This window comes from Berghia stephanieae, chromosome 2 (assembly GCF_034508935.2).
Source record: "Berghia stephanieae isolate SIO BIC M18660-M18661 chromosome 2, UCSD_Bste_1.3, whole genome shotgun sequence".
NCBI lineage: Eukaryota > Metazoa > Mollusca > Gastropoda > Nudibranchia > Aeolidiidae > Berghia > Berghia stephanieae.
The window spans coordinates 89,847,185-89,861,949 of record NC_088361.1 but is presented as its reverse complement, the minus strand read 5'-3'; the positions used below and the strand labels follow the sequence as shown (position 1 = coordinate 89,861,949).

Sequence of the window (14,765 nt, the reverse complement as noted above, 5' to 3'; positions counted from 1 at the left end):
TTCAAACGCAAAAGGACCGAGATCGATCACAGGTGAAGTCGGGATTTTTTTCTGACCCCCCCCCTCCCCCTGTCGACCTAGCAGTGATTGGGTAGCTGGGTCTGATGGATCTGGCGGAAAGTAGGTTGCTATAAACTAGCGTCCTATCCAAAGGATACCGAGCAACAAATCTCTAAATGTCCGATTCACACTGTAGAAACCGGTATACACTCCTGAATCGCTCTGAAGGACTTTATAAAAAATTTGAAACACTCTATCTCTATCTAGTTGCCTTATTATCTTTCTCTGAGATGATCTAGCAGTATATTTTCAAACTATCTATCTCAAGACTCCCTCAAATCCCTAACCTTTTGTTCTCCAGAACAGATTTATACAAGGAGGTGTTCAATCAACGAATGTTTTTTACGTCCCCATTGTTGTTGATAAAAAACAGAAAAAATATATTTTGACGCCTAATGATACCTTGACCACAATTATAATTCTTAATATCAAATCGTTCAATTCGTGAAATCATCATTGAGAGGAAAAAATACATTTTTATTTTAAAAAATAAAAATATATAAATGAGGTCATTGGAAATAACAATATAAGTATTCTTGAATTCATGTGTTTAAAACTTCAAGCTCGTTCCAAAAAAAAAATAATATAAATGAGGTCATTTGAAATAACAATATACGTATTCTTGAGCTCATGCATTTGAAACTTTAAGTCGTTCCAAAAAAAAAAACAAAACAAACAACATAATAATAATATAAATGAGGTCATTGGAAATAACAATAAAGTCATTGGAAATAACAATAAAGTATTGTTGAACTCATGCGTTTGAAACGTCAAGCTGGTTCCAAATGGTCGCGCAACGACATTGGGGACTCCTTCGAATTTCCAAACGGATGAGTTCAAGAATCTTAATTTTACGCCTAGAAGCAACGTCAATAGAAAATCAAATACTCAAAGTAAATCTTGTATTTTATATTATATTATAAGGTGTCCATTCATTCAAGCACACAGTGTGACACCTAGACTGCTTTACGTTTCACACACGATAAAAACGTCCCCCCTGCACTGACCAACGACCCAAAACTTTCAAGGCCACGCTTAATCAGCAGGCAGGTCATAAGTTTAATAGATCTTTCCCTTGCCCGTTTTCTTGTCCAGTAGATCATTTGTCTCCCAATGCTATCTATAGATTGCTATGGTCTCTCCCCAACAAACTCGAATGGAACTGTATATATATATATATGCATGCGAGAAAGAAAAAAATGGAAAAGTTTAGAACTGTGTCGTTGTCAGACTATAATTGATACAAGTCTGATATTTTACCACAATCAAAACCATAATTGACATTTATGTATATCATTTTTCAGGACACTATATTGTTTAAATTCTCAAATTTTCATATCACCTGTCAATCCCCGACTTTGCTTTAATACTATGCGTAGCCTTTTTTTTTTCTCGTGATTCACTATACGACTTAAATAATGATTCAATCCAATTCGTTTAAAATTGGCTCTTTTAACTCTGCTTCTGAGTAAAACCTTGTACAACTCTTACAGACCATGTTGGACATCATTGATCAAATGCTATAGTCCATCAATGGATTCAAGTCAACACGCAATGGAGGTAATTTATCTTTAGAAATAAATCGAGCGTGATTTCTGATTTGTATTTTAAAATTATGTAACATTGTTAGAAGAAAAACGTATTGCAGACCAGCTATCCCGATCGGTGTTTTGTTTTTTCAGCAAGACGTGGCAACTTTCTACACTAGACACACAATACTGCTTAAACCAAGATGCAAATTTGGACACTAACGATATCGTGCTTTTTATACGACTTTGATATAACCGGCTTAGTTTCTTTACTCATAATACATTAAAAAAACAAACTTGGCATGTTTATTAACCAAAGGTCATCTTTTTGTTGCTTGTAAACTTTCTAACGTTTATGGTTTCTTCTTCGTATTGAAACAGCGTCTTACTTTTTCCATTTAAAAAAAATCGCACCATATATGTAAGGATCACCGTCTCAAGCCAAATACTAAAAAGTAATTTTAGAGCCAAACTCACCAGAAATGAGTGGTTTTAATTTGGTCAATTTCCGACACTAAACGAATTGTCGTCAATAAAACATACAGCTACTCAATTTACACCCGAGTACGGTGAGAAAATGTGAGGAAAGAGACTCGAACCCATAAAGTTCCGATCCGAAGACGAGTGTCAAACCACAAGCTCCATCATTAGGTCTCCCTCAATAAATAGTTAAATAAATAAATAAACAAACAAACAAACAAATAAATAATAAATAAATAAATAAATTTGGAAATTTATATTGCGCATTTCCGAGGACTTATCATATTCAATGGGCTTTCTTCACAATATTTCCTTTCCAGAAACAAAATATGAAACAATATTCCCATCTCGGATAGTTTGGTATCCATTTCATACAAGCACTCTAACGATATCCGTCAATATTTATAGTCAGGAGTCCATTTACACCTTAGTCGAGTGGGGTCAAGTGTGGAATATTACCTGTCACAAATACATAACGCCGGGCCACATATGTTTTTTTTAATTTTAATTGCCAACATCGTCACCATCCGGCCACTGATCACACTCAGCATCGCTGGATTATTTCTAACAAGACGAGGCACCTTACTCCTGTAAAAAAAATATAATTTAAAAAAAACAAACAAAAAAACCCCAACAAAACAATAGTAGCAACAACAACAACGACAATAACGACAACAATAACAACAACAACAACAGCAACAACAACAATAACAGTAACAATGACAACGACAATAACAACAGCAACAACAACAACAACAACAACAACAACAACAACGTGTCACTAACCTAATCACAAGCACACACAAAAAACCGCCCCAGTTAATGTCATTGATTTTGTTTTTTAAAATATTGATGATAATGGCAAACCCATAATGGTGGTCACAGATCGGTCAATTCAGGTAGCGGGTATCCAGCTGAGATGACCAACACTTGTGGCTCGGGCACGGGGCGGTTTTATCACACTTTTATAATTCAGTATAATAGCATCCTCGGGGGAGGGCTGCCCATAAAAATAGTTTGACAGGTCTCTCGATCCGTCCTGGCCATGCGATCTAGGTTTTCTATGGTCTTGTCTATTAATGCGTGCAGCTTACTGCATCAAGATATGCCTGAGGTTAAGGGCTCTGGGTTTTTTGTTTCTTTTTCTAATATTATAAACGTAAGTTAGCCAATGTATGATAAGAAAGAAGAAAAAAAATAAAAAATAAGATGCGACCAAAAAAGAAACATGATGAGACTTTTTGGTTCATATAATGAGGGGAGATGATGAATGAATGAATGAATGAATCACGATGATAATGATGAGGATGATGATGATGATGATGATGATGATAAAGGAAGGTAGAGGAGGAATAGTAAGAGGAGCGGAAGTGGAGGAAAGGGGAAGGGGAGCAAAGGTGGAGGGCAGAGGAAAGACAAGAACAACAACAAAAAAACGGAGCAAGAGAGAGAAGGAAGAATTAGGGGGCGTGAGTCTGGGGGAAGAGAAAGAGAGAGAAAGCTAGCTAGATAGATAGATAGAGAGAGAGAGAGCGAGGGAGAGAGTGTATGTGTATGTGTGTGTGAGAGAGAGAGAGATAGAGAGAGAGAGCGAGAGAGCGGTGGGATCAAAGTATAAATCGAACATGGATAAGTCACCAGTTATTGGTTAGCCCGTTACTCTAATCGCTATGCATAAACAAATAACATAAACCACTTCTAACTGGGTCAGTTCTTCAGAGGGGTCCGGAGAGGTAACTGGAGTGCATCTTTTAAATCTACGTTAACAGGGGGGAAATTACTGTGGCGGCGGCATTGGTCATAATAATTATTATTATACCTAAGAATATCATTCTTATTATAACCTCACCTTGACTTGCTCAGTTTTAAACGCTCGAGGCCAAACGCTTAAAAGCTTGCATGTATGTTGTGGCGAAAGCGAGTATGAAAAGTGAAAAACAAAATAAATATCGTGGGTCGAGATGGCCAAACTCTGTGTATATTGGCTGGTACTCAGAGTTTGGGATTCGCAGGAAGGAAGCCATCCAGAAATGCCAACCCTTCACGTTCCAAAAGTGGAATCAAAACATCAGACAATAGGAATTTGAGACAAAAATAAAAATGTGAAATTTGTTTACATAACACAAAAAGGCAGTAGACGTCTATATACAATTCTAGCACAGCTGGCAAAAAAAAATATTTTAAAATCACATTGTAAGGTAATGGAATAAGGAAAGGTGAAAGGTAGCGCAATTAATTTTCCTACTTACCGCCCTTTTGACAATCATTATCTTTTTCACATTTTTTCTTTCAAAATAAAATAAATATCAGGGGACGAGATGGCCCAACACCGTGTATATTGGCTGGTACTCCGGCTGGAGTCCGGGATTCGCAGGAAGGAAGCCATCCAGACCTGCCAACCCTTCAGATTCCAAAAGTGGAATCAGAACGTCAAACAATAGGAATTCGAGACACAAATAAAAATAGGAATTTGTTTCCATTGGATAATTCCCTCCCAATATTCCCATCAACACTTTTCACCTAACACCTAAAGGCAGTATAATTCTAGCACAGCTGGCAAAAAAAAAAAAAATAAATTTAAATCGCATTGTTAGGTAATGGAATAGGAAAGGTGAAAGAGAGCGCAATTAATTTTCCTACTTGCCGCCCTTTATCAATCTTTTTTTTCTTCACATTTTCTCTCTCCACAACCCCCCCCCCCCCCACCCCCACCCCCGCCTATTTCTTAAAATTATCAGTACTTTCGAAAATCGGAATTTTAGAGACAAGGGAAAAATGGCTGGACAACGACTTCTTCAAATATTGATCGATTATGTTAACCACTAAATCATTACAAAAAGTCTGAAGCCCGATGCTTCACACTGCTATACTCTAGAAAAAATGTAAAAAAAAAAACAAAAACAAAAAACAACAACAACGACAACAACAAAATCACCAAAAAAAAACCAATACGTATTTAAAATTTTCGCCAGAAAACTTCTCCTTCAAATACCGATTGATTAATATGACCCTTGTCTTGGTAAACACTCTCAAAACAGGGCATGGAACTTCGCGAAGTCCCAGGTTTGAGAGTTTTTGCCAAGTCGAGGATCATATTAATCAACCGACATTTGAAGGACGAGTTTTCTGGCCAAAATTATCAAATACGTTTTGTTTGTTTTGTTTTTTTTCTCCACAAAGTGTGACAAGCACAGAATTGTCAGGTTTGGAACTTTTTGACAAGTTAATGGGTTAACTTAATTGATTGATATGGGATGTTAACGTTTTTTCGCTAAAAAGAAAGAAAATCGTTTTGACATTGTTACACAGTCTGGAGAGAGCAGCTGTACTGAATGTGAAAATAAAACTAAAAGCATTGACATAGGAAAATTGAAGAACTATGTCAAGAGAAGAATAGATGTGTTGTGAAATAAATATAAAAATAAAGGAGGGAAAAAAATGAAAATAGAAAACAATAGCTGAAATATGCGAGCAGCTATATCAGGGAAAAGCCGTGTTTGACGCAGTACCAGATAAAGCGAAGAAGGAAATACAAAAAGGGTGGGAGGGGCTGGGGATTAATCATCCTAAAAATCAGATAGGAAAGGCAGATTATTATGAGTTAATGTTATATACACACATAATATATACACACATAATATATATATATATATATATATATATATATATATATATATATACTATAATTAATTATACGCGTGAGACATGTAAGCATGAAAAAAAAAGTCTGACTACATGAAAGCATTATCTGGCAAACCTAATTAAACGGATCGCCCCAATCCCGATAAGCATAGCTACAATGAATGAACCCCAGGAGAACAAATCGTAATCTTTTATCATAACGTTTTTGTTGTGCATTTTTTAAATGTTTTTTTTTTTTTTTTTTTCTTTTTAAAAAATCGTTTTTGAAAATAAATTTACGACTAGCCAATATGCAGAATCTCGCGTGCGCCTTGGTTTCAGGGAGGAAAAAAAAAACGAAGAAAGACTAGAGATAAGAAAAAGAAATGAGGAACTTGCGAGAATCTTTATTGATGCCTTTCATGATGAAAGAGCGGGGATAATAATCGACTACCAAGCGAAAATGATGGGCACCAATTCACGTTGACGTTTCAAACCTGTACGCATGCGTGCAGTGCCAGCGAGTACGTCCAGTTAGCGTCACGGGCACCTTTCAAATCTATAAAATCTTTTTGATCCCGATCTGTCGGCATTATTGCGTTCCATTGAAATGATCAATAACAATCGTTGATCCTTATTGGTTTCTGTGTAAATAATCGATACCCGTGTAGAGCTGTATAATGAAGCCATTCTGGTATATTTCAATGTATTGTATTGCACTTCTTGTCTATTGTTTTATATATATATATATATATATATATATATATATATATATATATACATATATATATATATATTATATATATATATATATATATATATATATATATATATGTGTGTGTGTATGTGTGTGTGTGTGTATGTGTGTTATATATGTCTATATAGATATATAGGTCATGCAAATAATAATTTTGTTTTCGTTATGTATCATTTAGTCTTTTTTTAAATCTTAAGACGTCATATTGACTGGAAGAAATAGAAATAGATAGATAGACGGGTAGATAGATGGAAGATAGATAGATAGATGGGTAGATAGATGGAAAGATAGATAGATGGATCAGGGATGTCTATTGGTATTTTTTTTTAAAGCCTGATAGCTTTATTCTCGTAAAGACCATATTATATGAAAATATTTCGTGCTGGGCATGATCACATAATATTACCCTTAAATCAGAGAAGAGGATGCATATCCATCTAGTTTCCCCTTACCGGTTGCCTTTAACAACCAATAATTTAATCTTTAAAAAATAAATAACTCAACAATATTGTTGTAATGGAGACACTCTCAAACCAACACAAAATATTGTCCGTTAAAACAATGTTAAAACAGGCACTATAATTGAGTTAGGTGTTTCGTCGGAGTGCTTTAAAGACTGGTAATTGAATGAATAGTCATGGAGATTAGATTATTGATAAGAATAAAATTAAATATCATTTCTAAAATACCGTGGAGATTTCGTCTTTAAAATATTTGTCAAGAAGACGTTTGCTTCAAACATCGGTCGATTAGAATGATCCCCACCTTGTCAAAAATCCTCAAATTTGGGACTTACTCCGTATTGTCCCCCATGACTCGTGTAAAATAAAGTCAAAGTGCATATTAAAAATGTTAGCGTCTAAACCACCACGACATGACACCGTATTGAGGCAATGGGTCACAAATATCCAACTCTCTCTCTCTCTCTCTCTCTCTCTCTCTCTCTCTCTCTCTCTCTCTTTCATTCTTTCTTTTCTGTCCCCCCCCCCCTCTCTCTCTCTCTCTCTCTCTCTCTCTCTCTCTCTCTCTCTCTCTCTTTCCATATATGTGTATGTGGGTCCGAGTGTGCGACTGCGTCTGGGTCTTTGATCAAAATCCGTTTGTATTGCCCGACCAAACCGACATTCGATTAGATTCTATTTCTGGTAATGATCAACAAAGAGGGTGGGGTGGGGTGGGGGGGGGGGGGGGGCAAAATTTCTACACAGATTACTGCCGTACTCTGAAAAAAAAATTATTTTTAAAAAAACTTTGGCTAGAAAACTCCTCCTTCAAATATCGATCGATTAAAATTACCTTTATATTGTCAAAAACTCTCAAACTTGGGACTCCATTGAAGTCCCTGCTAAAAGAGTCTTTGACAAGATGAAAGTCCTTCTAATAGACCACTATTTCAAGGACGAGTTTTTTGGTCAAAATTTTTTTAACTTTGTCATTTCAGAGTACGGCGTTACAGCTGTTTCCTTCGATTTGTTGGTCTCGGAAAATCAGAAAGCTCTGTAGTTCAGTAACAAAGATAATATCTCAATATTGTGTGTGCGTGTGTTTGTGTTTGTGTGCGTGTGCGTGTTGGTGTGGTCTGACATTCGATTTCGGGTCGGAAGGACCCGGGTTCGAGTCCCGCTCCGAGCGGGCATAGTTGAGTCGTTGGAAAAGGCTCTTAACTCACATTTACTCACCGTACTCAGGTGTAAAACCTGCCGTTAACAGAGATTGTCTCCGTCGTAAAAAAAAATAATTGCAATATCGCCCAACAGGCGTCATGTCTCGTCTTAAATGCGAAATGTTGTTGGATTGGGACCAATTGAAAAGCGCTTTGAGCAAATAATTTAGTAGATATCACGCTATATAAATGCAAGTTGAGTAAAACTATTCGCTCTCTTGACTTTCAAAACATACCCTCATCGAAAAAGATCGACAGAGAAACTATTGTCCCAACGTCCTTTTACACTGCACTCTTGTTATTCTCCTCTCAAAACATCACAAGTGCTGGAATGGAATTTTCCAATTGAATTAAAGCTATAGTCTGGCCTTCCTCGTCTCAGACAAAAATTGAGTTCAATTGAATTACAGGTCCTTGTAGAGCACGATGCGGCATTCGAATTCAGTCTCGGACTGGTGTGAAATTGTTGACTTTTTGATGAAATTTCTTTCATTTTTATTTTATTCTTTAACCCTTTCCTTACCAACTATAGGAAAATCGTCACATTCGTTACGATACAGCCAACATTTTTCTTATTCAAATTTCTTTTGTACATCATAAACATTTTAAGAGAAAGAACAGTGTGTTGTAGATCATGTTTTGCTAAAGAAATTATGTATCGCAAGAATTTTACTGTTATTAATTTTAGTGATAAAAAAAAAGTATTTTTGTGTTAGTTGGGTTTGAAGTTTTGGGGAAAATCTTGAAATGGCTGGTAAGGAGAGGGTTAATTTCAGAATGATTGGTGGTATCTCATAGGACAAATCGATCACGGTAAAAGGGCAGATATTTTAGTGGAATGTGGATTGTATATAACATTAAAAGTGCAATTGTATTATTCTTTTCTGAGTTAAGTTGTTTTCTTTTTCTTTTGAAGATGGCTGGGGGTGGGGGGGGGGGGGGGGGAATTGTGATGTTAAAAGATGATAATTGAACTTGAATTGTTATTGGTTGGTGAACATCGAGAAGATAATGATGAGAGAGAGAAAGAAAGAAATAAAGAAAGAGAGAGAGAGAGAGAGAGAGAGAGAGAGAGAGAGGGGGGGGGGAGAGGGGGGGGAAGAAAGTGTGCGCGCGCGCGAGTGTGTGTTGTGAGAGAAAGAGAAAGAAAGAAAGAAAGAAAGAGAGAGAGAGAGAGAGAGAGAGAGAGAGAGAGAGAGAGAGAGAGAGAGAGAAAGTCAACACATGAGATACCAACCATCGGTGAGATGTTAGACCATCCAATCCAACACTGGATTTCACACCAACATTAAATTGAAAATCCATTCGTCAATCCAGGGGATAAAAGATAACTTTGTGTGATCAGTAATCATGGCTGTATTAACCTTATCAGCTGGACTTTAAACTCAAACGCACGTAGCGAAAGAAAGAGGAAGAAATAAAGAGAAGGTGCGTAGAGAGAGAGAGAGAGAGAGAGAGAGAGAGAGAGAGGGAGAGAGAGAGAGGGAGAGAGAGAGAGAGAGAGAGAGAGAGAGAGTAACTAACAAAGCCACTGAATGAATCCAGTAGTCCAGTCTGTAATCATGACCTGTGTCTGGAACGTGTATTCGATACCGACAGTGTTAACCTTATCAGCTGGGCATTAACTTTGTAAAGGCGGATCATAGATATATAATGTATTCCAACATTGGGCGGATTAATATTGGAAAATACTGCACGACATAACTAAATTTTGGCCAGAAAACTCATCCTTTAAATTATATCGACCGTTTAAATTAAAGGCAATTTGTCAAAAACTCACAAACCCGGGACTTCCTTTTCTTAAAATGTGTTTTATTGTTTTTTTTTCTGTTTTTTTTGTTGGGGTTTTTTTTTTTTTTTGGGGGGGGGGGGGGTCGGGAGATTGTGTTTGTTCTTTTAACAGAGTATGCCTGAAAAGACAATACTGCCTTGCGATGACAAAACACCTTTCTCATTTTGACCAGTTAACGTGTACTTCATTCATATTATCATATCAACATAACATCGTCTCAAAGCGGTATTATGTCGGAACGTACCTGGCATCAAAAGTTAAAGTATTGGTAGCTAAACTTATAAAGTCGACACTTTTTTTCTGACCCCCCCCCCCCCCCCCCCCCGCCCCCTATATGATTTGGCGGAAAGTGCTGTGCGGCAGACTATCAAAAGGGTCGCAAAATCAGGGATAAACACCGTCGCTTTGCGCGTAAAGCGAGTTGTCTACAAACTGAGCTATCGGGACAATCGAGTTAAATAATAACAATAATTCAACCTTGGACACTAGTTGATTAAAATGTCAAACAAAAGTTAAAGGGTTGTCAGATAGTTGTATCCATTGGCCATTGCTCTAAATAAAGATAGAATGGAAAAATAGAATAGAATTCCCATAGGGAAATTTGTCTCTATGGTCTATTCCAAGAGAAGACTGGAATAACCCAGGCGTTAGCCTCAGTACAGTGCCGAAAATAGAGCTAGGGCGAGGTCACTTGCTCAAAGATACAAAGGGCAGCGGCGAGTGATCGAACTCGGTACCTTTCGGGTACGAAGCAAAGACCGTACCGCTAAGCCACGCTGCCCCATAAAGATCTCACATTTAATTTATTCGATAGGAAACGACGACAATCATATTATATTGGCACTTGACTAATCAGAGGAATTATATTTTGTTAACCAGTTTACCTGTTGGATTCTGGAAAAACACTCATTAAAACATTTGGCCAAAAAACTCAACCTTCAAATATCGATCGATTTAAATTACCCCATTTTGGAAAAAAAAGATACCCCTCTCAAACTTAGGTTTGAGAGTTTTTGCCAAGATGAGGATTATTTAAAACGACCAATATTTGAAGGACTAGTTTTCTGGCCAAATACTTTAATCCGTGTCTTTCGGCAGTTAAGTGGTTAAACAACTGTCTGATATTTGATATCGTATAAGTATCAAAGTGGATATGGAACAAAGAGGATCATTACGTAAGCTTAACCAATCCTCATAACATGATCCGTATTTACTCATGAATATGTGTCAATGTGATGTTGTAGCAGATCGATTTCAAGGGCAGTATGACATAGCGTCATGGTCTTTGCTTCATCCCATACTGTATAACCTGGCCCAAGTTCAGTTTGCGAATCTGATCTGCTGCTGATGCCTGGGTTACTCCGATCTACCCTTGGAATATACTCTAAAATAAAGAGAATTCGATTTTATCCTTTTATCTTTGAGCTGAAAATGAGTGCCCCTAGTTCTAACCCTAGGCAGCTTCTAACGGTGTCACACTAACATCGTTACGATGATCTATCCAGGCCATGGCCGACTAGAGTACTATAGTTACGTCATGATCCAGGCCAATTGTAATCGTCTCCCGCCGGACATTGGGAGTCTGGATTACTGCCGTTATCGGGCCCCATTCTCTAGGCATTGTTGCCAGCGGCGTTCCCGACACTATAATATGCATGGACTTGCGAAGTTTCGCATAAACCTTCTCAACGTTATTGCTCCTAACCCACACCGGAGCGCAGTACTCCACGGTGGAATAGTATAGTGCCATTGCAGAAGTCCTCAGAAGTGCCTGGTCAGCACTCCACGTTGTTCCATAGTCGATGTGACCTTGGAAAAAGCTTCCGTCACACAATTTCCACTCATTCTCTTGGAGATGGACATAACAGTTGGAGCTCGCCCAATGTCAAGCAATGCTGTCTGTGCTCAAAAGTGTTTGTCATTTCCTGAATAAATCCCAAAAACAGTGACTGTATAAAGAAGACAACGACAGAGCCTGCATCTGAGAAGATGGAGGTGGAATGACCAGGTCGTACGGATGAACATGGACGCAAAATCAAGGATCGCCCTCAGACTTAACATTTAGGACGATAGAAGACACGTATAAGAACAGGGAGGTCATAAAAAAAAACTCGACTTCACCCGGAATCGATCTCGGTCCCGTTGCGTGTGAAGCCAGAACACTACCAACTGAGCTATCGGGACCCTATCTATAATGTTTAGAAGTATATTCTATTTCTTTAGAAAATATTTTTTAAAAATAACAACAAAAACAAAACAAAAGCAAAAACAAACAAAAAAAAACAACAACAAAAAAACAAAAAACAAACAAAAAACAAACAAAAAACCCAACAAACAACACTGTTGTCTTCTGCCAAGAACTGATAGGAGAGCGCGTGGCAGTTCAAGGCTGTCTGGATTAGGCTAAGAAACAGCTTAAATGTTTTGGCATTGCGATTGAATTTTTAAAAAATCCTTAGCTTACATTTTAGTGCATCATCCACTAAATATGCTCAAAATTCTTTGTAATGGGTTCCAAGCCAATAAACACACTTAACATTTAGGACGACAGAAGACACGTGTAAAATAATCTATTATACTAATTTATTTTCCGATAGAGACATCTTTGTTACCAGACAAGTATGTACTTATTTTACACTTGAGCAAGGTGAGAGAGTTTAAGTAAGATAAGACGCCTTTTCCCTGGGTCCCAAATGTATTTCACCAACAACAACAGCGGGACCTGCACGTCAGAAGACAAGTATCATAATAAGTGAAGTATCGTCGTATAACGGTATTGTGTCGGGGTGAACTAGGTGTCAATATGCGGCTTTAGAGAAGAGATGATCAGAAATCAGAAATGTGAAATAAAAGTTATTGTAACTTAAACAATGTGTGTCTGTTGCCTTCAATGTCACATTAATAATTACCCCAAGTTTCGTAATATATTGGATAATAAAAAACGTTTTCTATAGAAGGTCTATAGTATATGGAACGAACGAAATTGACGTCACCCAGCTCTTTGTTATTGTTTTTAGACAGCCATTTTAATTATTAGTTCTCTCTAAATTATATCAATTACACTATAAACGTTTAAGGTTAGGCATAGTTTTGTGTGTTGGTACAGTTTATCAGGATGGTAGATGTGAGTATTTTACTTGAACCATAGCATCAATATCACCATACATAATAGCATTTTGAGGTGATGGGTCACAACGAGCCATTTACGTACTCAATATTGAAACACATCGAGTTGTTTATCTTGACTGACCTGGAATTCGAGTACGTACGACTGCGGGCCTTGAAAAAACACATTTATTTTACAATGTTGGCCAGAAATCTCGTCCTTGAAATATCGATCGATTAAAAGAACCCTCTTGTCCAAAACTCTCAAACATGGGACTTCAAGGGAGTCTTTAAGAAAATCCAAGATTTGAGAGTTGCTGATAATATGATGGTCATTTCAGTCGACCGATATTTGAAGGACGAGTTTTATGGCCAAATTTTTAAAAAAGTGTTGTTTTTTTTTCCAGTGTGGGCAGAATGGCAGGAAGTGAAAATAAGGTGTGCCAAAAAGGTCGTTTCTCTAACATTAGCCACACAAAAAATTCAAGTAAAAATAAACTGTTTTGAAAAGTGCTCATTATGTCATTCTGATTTGAATAATAAAAGAAATAAAAATCGAAAACTGACAGTCCTGAACCAACAGAATAACAAGAATAATTTCTTACACGTCCAAAATAAAGGATGGACAAAGCCATAAACAATTTATTCTATATTGCCAATTTAGGTTCTGATTTTTGATTGTTTTTTGTTATTTTTTTTTTAAGTTTCGTTTCTTTGTTTACGGTTTCGTTTTTCTTTTGGTATATTTTTCCCCTTCTTTTTATATTCAAACCCAAATAAAAATGATACAGACGAATTTGTTCATAATATCTTAAAATGTGAGTATTTACATGTACGAATGTTACGAAAACGACCTTTTGGAAAAGCCGCACATACATTCCTGATTCTAAAAATACCGCGGATTTCAATTAATGAGACGTCCATGGAATCTAGCGGAGTAAATAAAAACAAACCAGGATGTACTTTGTGAGACTCGTTGGCTTAATCACTTAATCAGTCCTGAGCCTGACAAGCACTCGAGCGAACGACTCCGTTTCGTCTAAAAATAGAATAGAATAAATGCTTTGCACGGCACGTTTCGAGCTCGAAGGGCTTCCTCAGCCACCAACAAAAACAGTTGTTCATGGCGGAGTCACATACAAGACAAATCTCGTACCAAGTTTAGGCTTTTACTCATCACTTAATCAAACGTTATTCAATGTAGCAAAGAGGAACAAAACAAGACAATTATTTTTATCGTCATCATCATCATCATCTGAAAACCTCTTTGTCATAATAGTCTACTTGCACAATAAGGACCCAGTTTCGAATCCGTCATCTTCTATCATCTTTAAAATGAATAAAATATCCTTTTCTCCTCTGGATTTTTTTTTCTCTAAGGGCATTCTCGAGAAAATACCGATAACCCAGGCGCCAGTTGTAGTGCAACGCCGCAAAGTGAGCAATAGGGGCAGGGGGCAGAGTCACTTGCTCAAGAGAAAAAAAAAAACCTACAAAAAAAAAAAAAAACGAAATGACAAAGCGGGACTCGAACCCAGGGTCTACAGGATGGAAGTGTAACGCCTTATCCACTTAGCCATCTCGACCCCATATTATTATCTCTTGCTCACCACAACCCATCCGTCATTCATATAAATAGACAGACAGTTTCCCGTTTCATTGGGATCAAATATCGAAATTTACGACATAATTATTGTAACACCGGGGCGTTATTCATCGTTGCGTCTAGCATTATATCAGCATCACTGATAGATTAAA

The 14,765-nt window shown here is 37.1% G+C and overlaps 1 protein-coding gene across 2 annotated transcripts in view; it reads right to left on the bottom strand.

Annotated features, from left to right (window-relative positions):
• LOC144965798 (death-associated protein kinase 1-like) overlaps positions 1-14,765 on the bottom strand; it is a 179,222-nt gene that overhangs the window by 128,456 nt on the left and 36,001 nt on the right. The gene's annotated exons all lie outside the window — the stretch shown is intronic.